Source organism: Narcine bancroftii, chromosome 7, assembly GCF_036971445.1.
Source record: "Narcine bancroftii isolate sNarBan1 chromosome 7, sNarBan1.hap1, whole genome shotgun sequence".
In the NCBI taxonomy this organism is placed as follows: Eukaryota; Metazoa; Chordata; class Chondrichthyes; order Torpediniformes; family Narcinidae; genus Narcine; species Narcine bancroftii.
Genome location: NC_091475.1, coordinates 116965484 through 116978280, shown reverse-complemented (window position 1 = coordinate 116978280; position 12797 = coordinate 116965484).

The following is a 12797-nucleotide window of genomic DNA, read 5'->3' as shown; positions in this document are numbered from 1 at the left end:
AGGGAATCAGAGGCTTGGAATCAGATGCAGGGAAACAGATGCGGGGAATCAGAGGCGGGGAATCAGAGCTGGGGAATCAGAGGTGGGGAATCAGAGTTGGGGAATCAGAGGCGGGGACTTAGATATTGGGAACAGAGGCAGGGAATCAGAGGCGGGGAATCAGATATGGGGAATCAGAGATGGGGAATCAGAGGCAGGGAATCAGATGTGCGGAATCAGAGATGGGGAATCAAATGCAGGGAATCAGAATCAGAAGCAGGGAATCAGAGGCCGGGAATCAGAGGCCGGAATCAGATGCCGGGAATAAGAGGCCGGAAATCAGAGGTGGGGAATCAGAGTCCGGGAATCAGAGATTGGGATTCAGAGGCGGGGAATGAGATATGGGGAATCAGAGGCGGGGAATCAGAGGCGGGGAAACAGAGGCGGGGAATCAGATATGGCGAATCAGAGGTGGCGAATCAAAGGCGGTGAATCAGAGATGGGGAATCAGAGGCCGGGAATCAGAGGCAGGGAATCAAACACGGGGAATCAGAGGAGGGGAATCAGAGGCGGGGAAACAGAGGCGGGGAATCAGATATGGGGATCAGAGGTGGGGAATCAGAGGTTGGGAATCAGAGGCTGGGAATCAGAGGCTGGGAATCAGATGCATGGAATCAGATGCGGGGAATCAGAGGCGGGGAATCAGAGCTGGGGAATCAGAGGTGGGGAATCAAAGTTGGGGAATCAGAGGCGGGGACTTAGATATGGGGAAACAGAGGCGGGGAATCAGAGGCGGGGAAACAGAGGCGGGGAATCAGATATGGGGAATCAGAGGTGGGGAATCAGAGGCAGGGAATTAGATTTGCGGAATCAGAGATGGGGAATCAGAAGCAGGGAATCAGAGGCCGGGAATCAGAGGCCGGAATCAGATGCCGGGAATAAGAGGCCGGGAATCAGAGGTGGGGAATCAGAGTCCGGGAATCAGAGCTGGGGAATCAGAGGCGGGGAATGAGATATGGGGAATCAGAGGCGGGGAATCAGAGCTGGGGAATCAGAGGTGGGGATCAGAGTCGGGGAATCAGAGGCAGGGAATCAGATGTGCGGAATCAGAGATGGGGAATCAGAGGTGGGGAATCAGCGGCTGTGAATCAGAGATGGGGAATCAGAGGCGGGGAATCAGAGGCAGGAAATCAGACACGGGGACTCAGAGGCTGGGAATCAGACGGGGGGAATCAAAGGCGGGGAATCAGAGCTGGGGAATCAGAGGCGGGGAATCAGAGTTGGGGAATCAGAGGCGGGGAATCAGATATGGGGAAACAGAGGAGGGGAATCAGAGGCGGGGAAACAGAGGCGGGGAATCTGATATGGGGAATAAGAGGTGGCGAATGAAAGGCGGTGAATCAGAGATGGGAAATCAGAGGCGGGGAATCAGAGGCAGTGAATCAAACACGGGGAATCATAGGTGGGGAATCAGAGCTGGGGAATCAGAGGCGGGGAATCAGAGTTGGGGAATCAGAGGCGGGGAATCAGATATGGGGAAACAGAGGCTGGGAATCAGAGGCAGGGAAACAGAGGTGGGGAATCATATATGGGGAATCAGAGGTGGGGAATCAGAGGTTGCGAAACAGAGGCAGGGAATCAGAGCTGGGGAATCAGAGGCGGGGAATCAGAGTTGGGGAATCAGAGGCGGGGAATCAGAGCTGCGGAATCAGAGGTGGGGATCAGAGTCGTGGAATCAGAGGCAGGGAATCAGATGTGCGGAATCAGAGATGGGGAATCAGAGGTGGGGAATCAGAGGCTGTGAATCAGAGATGGGGAATCAGAGGCGGGGAATCAGAGGCAAGAAATCAGACACGGGGTTTCAGAGGCTGGGAATCAGACGGGGGAATCAAAGGCGGGGAATCAGAGCTGGGGAATCAGAGGCAGGGAATCAGAGTTGGGGATTCAGAGGTGGGGAATCAGATATGGGGAAACAGAGGCGGGGAATCAGAGTCGGGCAAACAGAGGCGGGGAATTAGATATGGGGAATCAGAGGTGGGGAATCAGAGGTGGTGAATCAGAGATGGGGAATCACAGGCGGGGAATCAGAGGCAGGGAATAGAACGCGGGGAATCAGAGGCAGGGAATCAGAGTTGGGGCATCAGAGGTTGGGAATTAGATATGGGGAAACAGAGGCGGGGAATCAGAGGCGGGGAAACAGAGGCGGGAAATCAGATATGGGGAATCAGAGGTGGGGAATCAGAGGCAGGGAATCAGATGTGCGGAATCAGAGATGGGGAATCAGAGGCAGGGATTCAGAATCAGAAGCGGGGAATCAGAGGCCGGGAAACAGAGGTGGGGAATCAGATATGGGGAATCAGAGGTGGGGAATCAGAGGCCGGAATCAGATGCCGGGAATAAGAGGCCGGGAATCAGAGGTGGGGAATCAGAGTCCGGGAATCAGAGATGGGGAATCAGAGGCGGGGAATGAGATATGGGGAATCAGAGGCGGGGAATCAGAGGCGGGGAAACAGAGGCGAGGAATCAGATATGGGGAATCAGAGGTGGCGAATCAAAGGCGATGAATCAGAGGTGGGGATTAGAGTCGGGGAATCAGAGGCAGGGAATCAGATGTGCGGAATCAGAGATGGGGAATCAGAGGTGGGGAATCAGAGGCTGTGAATCAGAGATGGGGAATCAGAGGCGGGGAATCAGAGGCAAGAAATCAGACACGGGGATTCAGAGGCTGGGTATCAGACGGGGGAATCAAAGGCGGGGAATCAGAGCTGGGGAATCAGAGGCAGGGAATCAGAGTTGGGGATTCAGAGGCGGGGAATCAGATTTGGGGAAACAGAGGCGGGGAATCAGAGGCGGGCAAACAGAGGCGGGGAATTAGATATGGGGAATCAGAGGTGGGGAATCAGAGGCGGGCAAACAGAGGCGGGGAATTGGATATGGGGAATCAGTGGTGGGGAATCAGAGGTGGTTTATCAGAGATGGGGAATCACAGGCGGGGAATCAGAGGCAGGGAATAGAACGCGGGGAATCAGAGGCAGGGAATCAGAGCTGGGGAATCAGAGGCGGGTATCATAGTTGGGAATCAGAGGCGGGGAATCAGATATGGGGAAACAGAGGCGGGGAATCAGGGGCGGGGAAACAGAGGCGGGGAATCAGATATGGGGAATCGGATGCGGGGAATCAGAGGCGGGGAATCAGATATGGGGTATCAGAGGTGGGGAATCAGAGGCAGGTAATCAGATGTGTGGAATCAGAGATGGGGAATCAGAGGCAGGGAATCAGAATCAGAAGCGGGGAGTCAGAGGCCGGGAATCAGAGGCCTGGAATCAGATGCTGGGAATAAGAGGCCGGGAATCAGACGTGGGGAATCAGAGTCCGGGAATCAGAGATGGGGATTCAGAGGCGGGGAATGAGATATGGAGAATCAGAGGCGGGGAATCAGAGGCGGGAAAACAGAGGTGGGGAATCAGATATGGGGAATCAGAGGTGGCGAATCAAAGGTGGTGAATCAGAGATGGGGAATCAGAGGCGGGGAATCAGAGGCAGGGAATCAAACACGGGGAATCAGAGGCGGGGAATCAGAGCTGGGGAATCAGAGGCTGGGAATCAAAGTTGGGGAATCAGAGGCAGGGAATCAGATATGGGGAAACAGGGGCGGGGAATCAGAGGCGGGGAAACAGAGGCGGGGAATCAGATATGGGGAATCAGAGGCGGGGAATTAGAGTTGGGGAATCAGAGGCGGGGAATCAGAGGCGGGGAAACAGAGGCGGGGAATCAAACACGGGGAATCAGAGGTGGGGAATCAGAGGTTGGGAATCAGAGGCAGGGAATCAGAGGCGGGGAATCAGAGGCGGGGAATCAGAGGCAGGGAATCAGATGTGCGGAATCGGAGATAGGGAATCAGAGGCGGGGAATCAGAGGCGGGGAATCAGAGGCCGGGAATCAGATATGGGGAAACAGAGGCGGGGAATCAGAGGCGGGGAAACAGAGGCTGGGAATCAGATATGGGGAATCAGAGGTGGGGAATCAGAGGTTGGGAATCAGAGGCAGGGAATCAGAGGCTTGGAATCAGATGCAGGGAATCAGATGCGGGGAATCAGAGGCGGGGAATCAGAGCTGGGGAATCAGAGGTGGGGAATCAGAGTTGGGGAATCAGAGGCGGGGACTTAGATATTGGGAAACAGAGGCAGGGAATCAGAGGCGGGGAATCAGATATGGGGAATCAGAGATGGGGAATCAGAGGCAGGGAATCAGATGTGCGGAATCAGAGATGGGGAATCAAAGGCAGGGAATCAGAATCAGAAGCAGGGAATCAGAGGCCGGGAATCAGAGGCCGGAATCAGATGCCGGGAACAAGAGGCCGGAAATCAGAGGTGGGGAATCAGAGTCCGGGAATCAGAGATTGGGATTCAGAGGCGGGGAATGAGATATGGGGAATCAGAGGCGGGGAATCAGAGGCGGGGAAACAGAGGCGGGGAATCAGATATGGCGAATCAGAGGTGGCGAATCAAAGGCGGTGAATCAGAGATGGGGAATCAGAGGCCGGGAATCAGAGGCAGGGAATCAAACACGGGGAATCAGAGGAGGGGAATCAGAATTGGGGAATCAGAGATGGGGAATCAGAGGCAGGGAATCAGACGCGGGGAATCAGAGGTGGTGAATCAGAGATGTGGAATCAGAGGCGGGGAATCAGAGGCAGGGAATCAGACGCGGGGAATAAGAGGCGGGGAATCATAGCTGGCGAATCAGAGGCGGGGAATCAGAGGTGGGGAATCAGAGGCGGGGAATCAGATATTGGGAATCAGAGGTGGGGAATCAGAGGCGGGGAAACAGAGGCGGGGAATCAGATATGGGGTATCAGAGGTGGGGAATCAGAGGTTGTGAATCAGAGATGGGGAATCAGAGGCGGGGAATCAGAGGCCGGTAATCAGACGCGGGGAATCAGAGGCGGGGAATCAGAGCTGGGAAATTAGAGGCAGGGAATCAGAGTTGGGGATTCAGAGGCGGGGAATCAGATATGGGGAAACAGAGGCGGGGAATCAGAGGCGGGCAAATAGAGGCGGGGTTCAGATATGGGGAAACATAGGCGGGGAATCAGAGGCGGGGAAACAGAGGCGGGGAATCAGATATGGGGATCAGAGGTGGGGAATCAGAGGTTGGGAATCAGAGGCTGGGAATCAGAGGCTGGGAATCAGATGCATGGAATCAGATGCGGGGAATCAGAGGTGGGGAATCAGAGCTGGGGAATCAGAGGTGGGGAATCAAAGTTGGGGAATCAGAGGCGGGGACTTAGATATGGGGAAACAGAGGCGGGGAATCAGAGGCGGGGAAACAGAGGCGGGGAATCAGATATGGGGAATCAGAGGTGGGGAATCAGAGGCAGGGAATTAGATTTGCGGAATCAGAGATGGGGAATCAGAAGCAGGGAATCAGAGGCCGGGAATAAGAGGCCGGGAATCAGAGGTGGGGAATCAGAGTCCGGGAATCAGAGCTGGGGAATCAGAGGCGGGGAATGAGATATGGGGAATCAGAGGCGGGGAATCAGAGCTGGGGATTCAGAGGCGGGGAATCAGAGTTGGGGAATCAGAGGCGGGGAATCAGATATGGGGAAACAGAGGAGGGGAATCAGAGGCGGGGAAACAGAGGCGGGGAATCTGATATGGGGAATCAGAGGTGGCGAATGAAAGGCGGTGAATCAGAGATGGGGAATCAGAGGCGGGGAATCAGAGGCAGTGAATCAAACACGGGGAATCATAGGTGGGGAATCTGAGCTGGGGAATCAGAGGCGGGGAATCAGAGTTGGGGAATCAGAGGCGGGGAATCAGATATGGGGAAACAGAGGCTGGGAATCAGAGGCAGGGAAACAGAGGTGGGGAATCATATATGGGGAATCAGAGGTGGGGAATCAGAGGTTGCGAAACAGAGGCAGGGAATCAGAGCTGGGGAATCAGAGGCGGGGAATCAGAGCTGGGGAATCAGAGGCAGGGTATCAGAGTTGGGGATTCAGAGGCGGGGAATCAGAGCTGGGGAATCAGAGGTGGGGAATCAGAGGCGGGGAAATAGATATGGGGAAACAGAGGCGGGGAATTAGAGGCGGGGAAACAGAGGCGGGGAATCAGATATGGGGAATCAGAGGTGGGGAATCAGAGGCAGGGAATCAGATGTGCGGAATCAGAGATGGGGAATCAGAGGCAGGGATCAGAATCAGAAGCGGGGAATCAGAGGCCGGGTACAGAGGCCGGGAATCAGATGCCGGGAATAAGAGGCCAGGAATCAGAGTCCGGGAATCAGAGATGGGGAATCAGAGGCGGGGAATGAAATATGGGGAATCAGAGGCGGGGTATCAGAGGCGGGGAAACAGAGGCGGGGAATCTGATATGGGGAATCAGGGTGGCGAATGAAAGGCGGGGAATCAGAGGCAGGGAATCAAACACGGGGAATCAGAGGCGGGGAATCAGAGCTGGGGAATCAGAGGCGGGGAATCAGAGTTGGGGAATCAGAGGCGGGGAATCAGATATGGGGAAACAGAGGCGGGGAATCAGATATGGGGAATCAGAGGTGGGGAATCAGAGGATGGGAAACAGAGGCAGGGAATCAGAGGCGGGGAGTCAGAGGCGGGGAATCAGAGGCAGTGAATCAGATGTGCAGAATCAGAGATGGGGAATCAGAGGCAGCGAATCAGAGGCGGGGAATCAGAGGCGGGGAATCAGAGGCCGGGAATCAGAGGCCGGGAATCAGAGGCCGGGAATCAGAGGCCGGCAATCAGAGGCCGGGAATCAGAGATGGGGATTCAGAGGCGGGGAATCAAACACGGGGAATCAGAGCTGGGGAATCAGAGGCAGGGAATCAGAGGCGGGGAATCAGAGGAAGGGAATCAGATGTGGGGAATCAGAGGCGGGGAATCAGAGCTGGGGAATCAGAGGCGGGGAATCAGAGTTTGGGAATCAGAGGCGTGGAATTAGATATGGGGAAACAGAGGCGGGGAATCAGAGGCGGGGAAACAGAGCTGGGGAATCAGAGGCGGGGAAATCAGAGTTGGGGAATCGGAGGCGGGGAATCAGATATGGGGAATCGGAGGCGGGGAATTAGAGGCACGGAAAGAGAGGCGGGGAATCAGATATGGGGAATCAGAGGTGGGGAATCAGGGGTGGGGCATCAGAGGCTGGGTATCAGACACGGGGATTCAGAGGCGGGGAATCAGAGGCAGGGAATCAGATGTGCGGAATCAGAGATGGGGAATCAGAGGCAGGGAATCAGATGTGCGGAATCAGAGATGGGGAATCAAAGGCAGGGAATCAGAATCAGAAGCAGGGAATCAGAGGCCGGGAATCAGAGGCCGGAATCAGATGCCGGGAATAAGAGGCCGGAAATCAGAGGTGGGGAATCAGAGTCCGGGAATCAGAGATGGGGATTCAGAGGCGGGGAATGAGATATGGGGAATCAGAGGCGGGGAATCAGAGGCGGGGAAACAGAGGCGGGGAATCAGATATGGTGAATCAGAGGTGGCGAATCAAAGGCGGTGAATCAGAGATGGGGAATCAGAGGCGGGGAATCAGAGTTGGGGAATCAGAGGCGGGGAATCAGATATGGGGAAACAGAGGCTGGGAATCAGAGGCAGGGAAACAGAGGTGGGGAATCATATATGGGGAATCAGAGGTGGGGAATCAGAGGTTGCGAAACAGAGGCAGGGAATCAGAGCTGGGGAATCAGAGGCGGGGAATCAGAGCTGGGGAATCAGAGGCAGGGTATCAGAGTTGGGGATTCAGAGGCGGGGAATCAGAGCTGGGGAATCAGAGGCGGGGAATCAGAGGCGGGGAAATAGATATGGGGAAACAGAGGCGGGGAATTAGAGGCGGGGAAACAGAGGCGGGGAATCAGATATGGGGAATCAGAGGTGGGGAATCAGAGGCAGGGAATCAGATGTGCGGAATCAGAGATGGGGAATCAGAGGCAGGGATCAGAATCAGAAGCGGGGAATCAGAGGCCGGGTACAGAGGCCGGGAATCAGATGCCGGGAATAAGAGGCCAGGAATCAGAGTCCGGGAATCAGAGATGGGGAATCAGAGGCGGGGAATGAAATATGGGGAATCAGAGGCGGGGTATCAGAGGCGGGGAAACAGAGGCGGGGAATCTGATATGGGGAATCAGGGTGGCGAATGAAAGGCGGGGAATCAGAGGCAGGGAATCAAACACGGGGAATCAGAGGTGGGGAATCAGAGCTGGGGAATCAGAGGCGGGGAATCAGAGTTGGGGAATCAGAGGCGGGGAATCAGATATGGGGAAACAGAGGCGGGGAATCAGATATGGGGAATCAGAGGTGGGGAATCAGAGGATGGGAAACAGAGGCAGGGAATCAGAGGCGGGGAGTCAGAGGCGGGGAATCAGAGGCAGTGAATCAGATGTGCAGAATCAGAGATGGGGAATCAGAGGCAGCGAATCAGAGGCGGGGAATCAGAGGCGGGGAATCAGAGGCCGGGAATCAGAGGCCGGGAATCAGAGGCCGGGAATCAGAGGCCGGCAATCAGAGGCCGGGAATCAGAGATGGGGATTCAGAGGCGGGGAATCAAACACGGGGAATCAGAGCTGGGGAATCAGAGGCAGGGAATCAGAGGCGGGGAATCAGAGGAAGGGAATCAGATGTGGGGAATCAGAGGCGGGGAATCAGAGCTGGGGAATCAGAGGCGGGGAATCAGAGTTTGGGAATCAGAGGCGTGGAATTAGATATGGGGAAACAGAGGCGGGGAATCAGAGGCGGGGAAACAGAGCTGGGGAATCAGAGGCGGGGAAATCAGAGTTGGGGAATCGGAGGCGGGGAATCAGATATGGGGAATCGGAGGCGGGGAATTAGAGGCACGGAAAGAGAGGCGGGGAATCAGATATGGGGAATCAGAGGTGGGGAATCAGGGGTGGGGCATCAGAGGCTGGGTATCAGACACGGGGATTCAGAGGCGGGGAATCAGAGGCAGGGAATCAGATGTGCGGAATCAGAGATGGGGAATCAGAGGCAGGGAATCAGATGTGCGGAATCAGAGATGGGGAATCAAAGGCAGGGAATCAGAATCAGAAGCAGGGAATCAGAGGCCGGGAATCAGAGGCCGGAATCAGATGCCGGGAATAAGAGGCCGGAAATCAGAGGTGGGGAATCAGAGTCCGGGAATCAGAGATGGGGATTCAGAGGCGGGGAATGAGATATGGGGAATCAGAGGCGGGGAATCAGAGGCGGGGAAACAGAGGCGGGGAATCAGATATGGTGAATCAGAGGTGGCGAATCAAAGGCGGTGAATCAGAGATGGGGAATCAGAGGCCGGGAATCAGAGGCAGGGAATCAGACGCGGGGAATCAGAGGTGGTGAATCAGAGATGTGGAATCAGAGGCGGGGAATCAGAGGCAGGGAATCAGACGCGGGGAATAAGAGGCGGGGAATCATAGCTGGCGAATCAGAGGTGGGGAATCAGAGGTGGGGAATCAGAGGCGGGGAATCAGATATTGGGAATCAGATCTGGGGAATCAGAGATGGGGAATCAGAGGCAGGGATCAGAATCAGAAGCGGGGAATCAGAGGCCGGGTACAGAGGCCGGGAATCAGATGCCGGGAATAAGAGGCCAGGAATCAGAGTCCGGGAATCAGAGATGGGGAATCAGAGGCGGGGAATGAAATATGGGGAATCAGAGGCGGGGTATCAGAGGCGGGGAAACAGAGGCGGGGAATCTGATATGGGGAATCAGGGTGGCGAATGAAAGGCGGGGAATCAGAGGCAGGGAATCAAACACGGGGAATCAGAGGCGGGGAATCAGAGCTGGGGAATCAGAGGCGGGGAATCAGAGTTGGGGAATCAGAGGCGGGGAATCAGATATGGGGAAACAGAGGCGGGGAATCAGATATGGGGAATCAGAGGTGGGGAATCAGAGGATGGGAAACAGAGGCAGGGAATCAGAGGCGGGGAGTCAGAGGCGGGGAATCAGAGGCAGTGAATCAGATGTGCAGAATCAGAGATGGGGAATCAGAGGCAGCGAATCAGAGGCGGGGAATCAGAGGCGGGGAATCAGAGGCCGGGAATCAGAGGCCGGGAATCAGAGGCCGGGAATCAGAGGCCGGCAATCAGAGGCCGGGAATCAGAGATGGGGATTCAGAGGCGGGGAATCAAACACGGGGAATCAGAGCTGGGGAATCAGAGGCAGGGAATCAGAGGCGGGGAATCAGAGGAAGGGAATCAGATGTGGGGAATCAGAGGCGGGGAATCAGAGCTGGGGAATCAGAGGCGGGGAATCAGAGTTTGGGAATCAGAGGCGTGGAATTAGATATGGGGAAACAGAGGCGGGGAATCAGAGGCGGGGAAACAGAGCTGGGGAATCAGAGGCGGGGAAATCAGAGTTGGGGAATCGGAGGCGGAGAATCAGATATGGGGAATCAGAGGCGGGGAATCAGGGGTGGGGTATCAGAGGCTGGGTATCAGACACGGGGATTCAGAGGCGGGGAATCAGAGGCAGGGAATCAGATGTGCGGAATCAGAGATGGGGAATCAGAGGCAGGGAATCAGATGTGCGGAATCAGAGATGGGGAATCAAAGGCAGGGAATCAGAATCAGAAGCAGGGAATCAGAGGCCGGGAATCAGAGGCCGGAATCAGATGCCGGGAATAAGAGGCCGGAAATCAGAGGTGGGGAATCAGAGTCCGGGAATCAGAGATGGGGATTCAGAGGCGGGGAATGAGATATGGGGAATCAGAGGCGGGGAATCAGAGGCGGGGAAACAGAGGCGGGGAATCAGGGGTGGGGTATCAGAGGCTGGGTATCAGACACGGGGATTCAGAGGCGGGGAATCAGAGGCAGGGAATCAGATGTGCGGAATCAGAGATGGGGAATCAGAGGCAGGGAATCAGATGTGCGGAATCAGAGATGGGGAATCAAAGGCAGGGAATCAGAATCAGAAGCAGGGAATCAGAGGCCGTGAATCAGAGGCCGGAATCAGATGCCGGGAATAAGAGGCCGGAAATCAGAGGTGGGGAATCAGAGTCCGGGAATCAGAGATGGGGATTCAGAGGCGGGGAATGAGATATGGGGAATCAGAGGCGGGGAATCAGAGGCGGGGAAACAGAGGCGGGGATACAGATATGGTGAATCAGAGGTGGCGAATCAAAGGCGGTGAATCAGAGATGGGGAATCAGAGGCCGGGAATCAGAGGCAGGGAATCAGACGCGGGGAATCAGAGGTGGTGAATCAGAGATGTGGAATCAGAGGCGGGGAATCAGAGGCAGGGAATCAGACGCGGGGAATAAGAGGCGGGGAATCATAGCTGGCGAATCAGAGGCGGGGAATCAGAGGTGGGGAATCAGAGGCGGGGAATCAGATATTGGGAATCAGAGGTGGCGAATCAGAGACGGGGAAACAGAGGCGGGGAATCAGATATGGGGTATCAGAGGTGGGGAATCAGAGGTTGTGAATCAGAGATGGGGAATCAGAGGCGGGGAATCAGAGGCCGGTAATCAGACGCGGGGAATCAGAGGAGGGGAATCAGAGCTGGGAAATTAGAGGCAGGGAATCAGAGTTGGGGTTTCAGAGGCGGGGAATCAGATATGGGGAAACAGAGGCGGGGAATCAGAGGCGGGCAAATAGAGGCGGGGTTCAGATATGGGGAAACAGAGGCGGGGAATCAGAGGCGGGGAATCAGAGCTGGGGAATCAGAGGTGGATAATCAAAGTTGGGGAATCAGAGGCGGGGAATTAGATTTGCGGAATCAGAGATGGGGAATCAGAAGCAGGGAATCAGAGGCCGGGAATCAGAGGCCGGAATCAGATGCCGGGAATAAGAGGCCGGGAATCAGAGGGGGGGAATCAGAGTCCGGGAATCAGAGATGGGGAATCAGAGGCGGGGAATGAGATATGGGGAATCAGAGGAGGGGAATCAGAGGCGGGGAAACAGAGGCGAGGAATCAGATATGGGGAATCAGAGGTGGCGAATCAAAGGCGTTGAATCAGAGATGGGGAATCAGAGGCGTGGAATCAGAGGCAGGGAATCAAACACGGGGAATCAGAGGCGGGAAATCAGAGCTGGGGAATCAGAGGCGGGGAATCAGAGTTGGGGAATCAGAGGCGGGGAATCAGAGCTGGGGAATCAGAGGTGGGGATCAGAGTCGGGGAATCAGAGGCAGGGAATCAGATGTGCGGAATCAGAGATGGGGAATCAGAGGTGGGGAATCAGCGGCTGTGAATCAGAGATGGGGAATCAGAGGCGGGGAATCAGAGGCAGGAAATCAGACACGGGGACTCAGAGGCTGGGAATCAGACGGGGGGAATCAAAGGCGGGGAATCAGAGCTGGGGAATCAGAGGCGGGGAATCAGAGTTGGGGAATCAGAAGCGGGGAATCAGATATGGGGAAACAGAGGAGGGGAATCAGAGGCGGGGAAACAGAGGCGGGGAATCTGATATGGGGAATCAGAGGTGGCGAATGAAAGGCGGTGAATCAGAGATGGGGAATCAGAGGCGGGGAATCAGAGGCAGTGAATCAAACACGGGGAATCATAGGTGGGGAATCAGAGCTGGGGAATCAGAGGCGGGGAATCAGAGTTGGGGAATCAGAGGCGGGGAATCAGATATGGGGAAACAGAGGCTGGGAATCAGAGGCAGGGAAACAGAGGTGGGGAATCATATATGGGGAATCAGAGGTGGGGAATCAGAGGTTACGAAACAGAGGCAGGGAATCAGAGCTGGGGAATCAGAGGCGGGGAATCAGAGCTGGGGAATCAGAGGCAGGGAATCAGAGTTGTGGATTCAGAGGCGGGGAATCAGAGCTGGGGAATCAGAGGCGGGGAATCAGAGGCGGGGA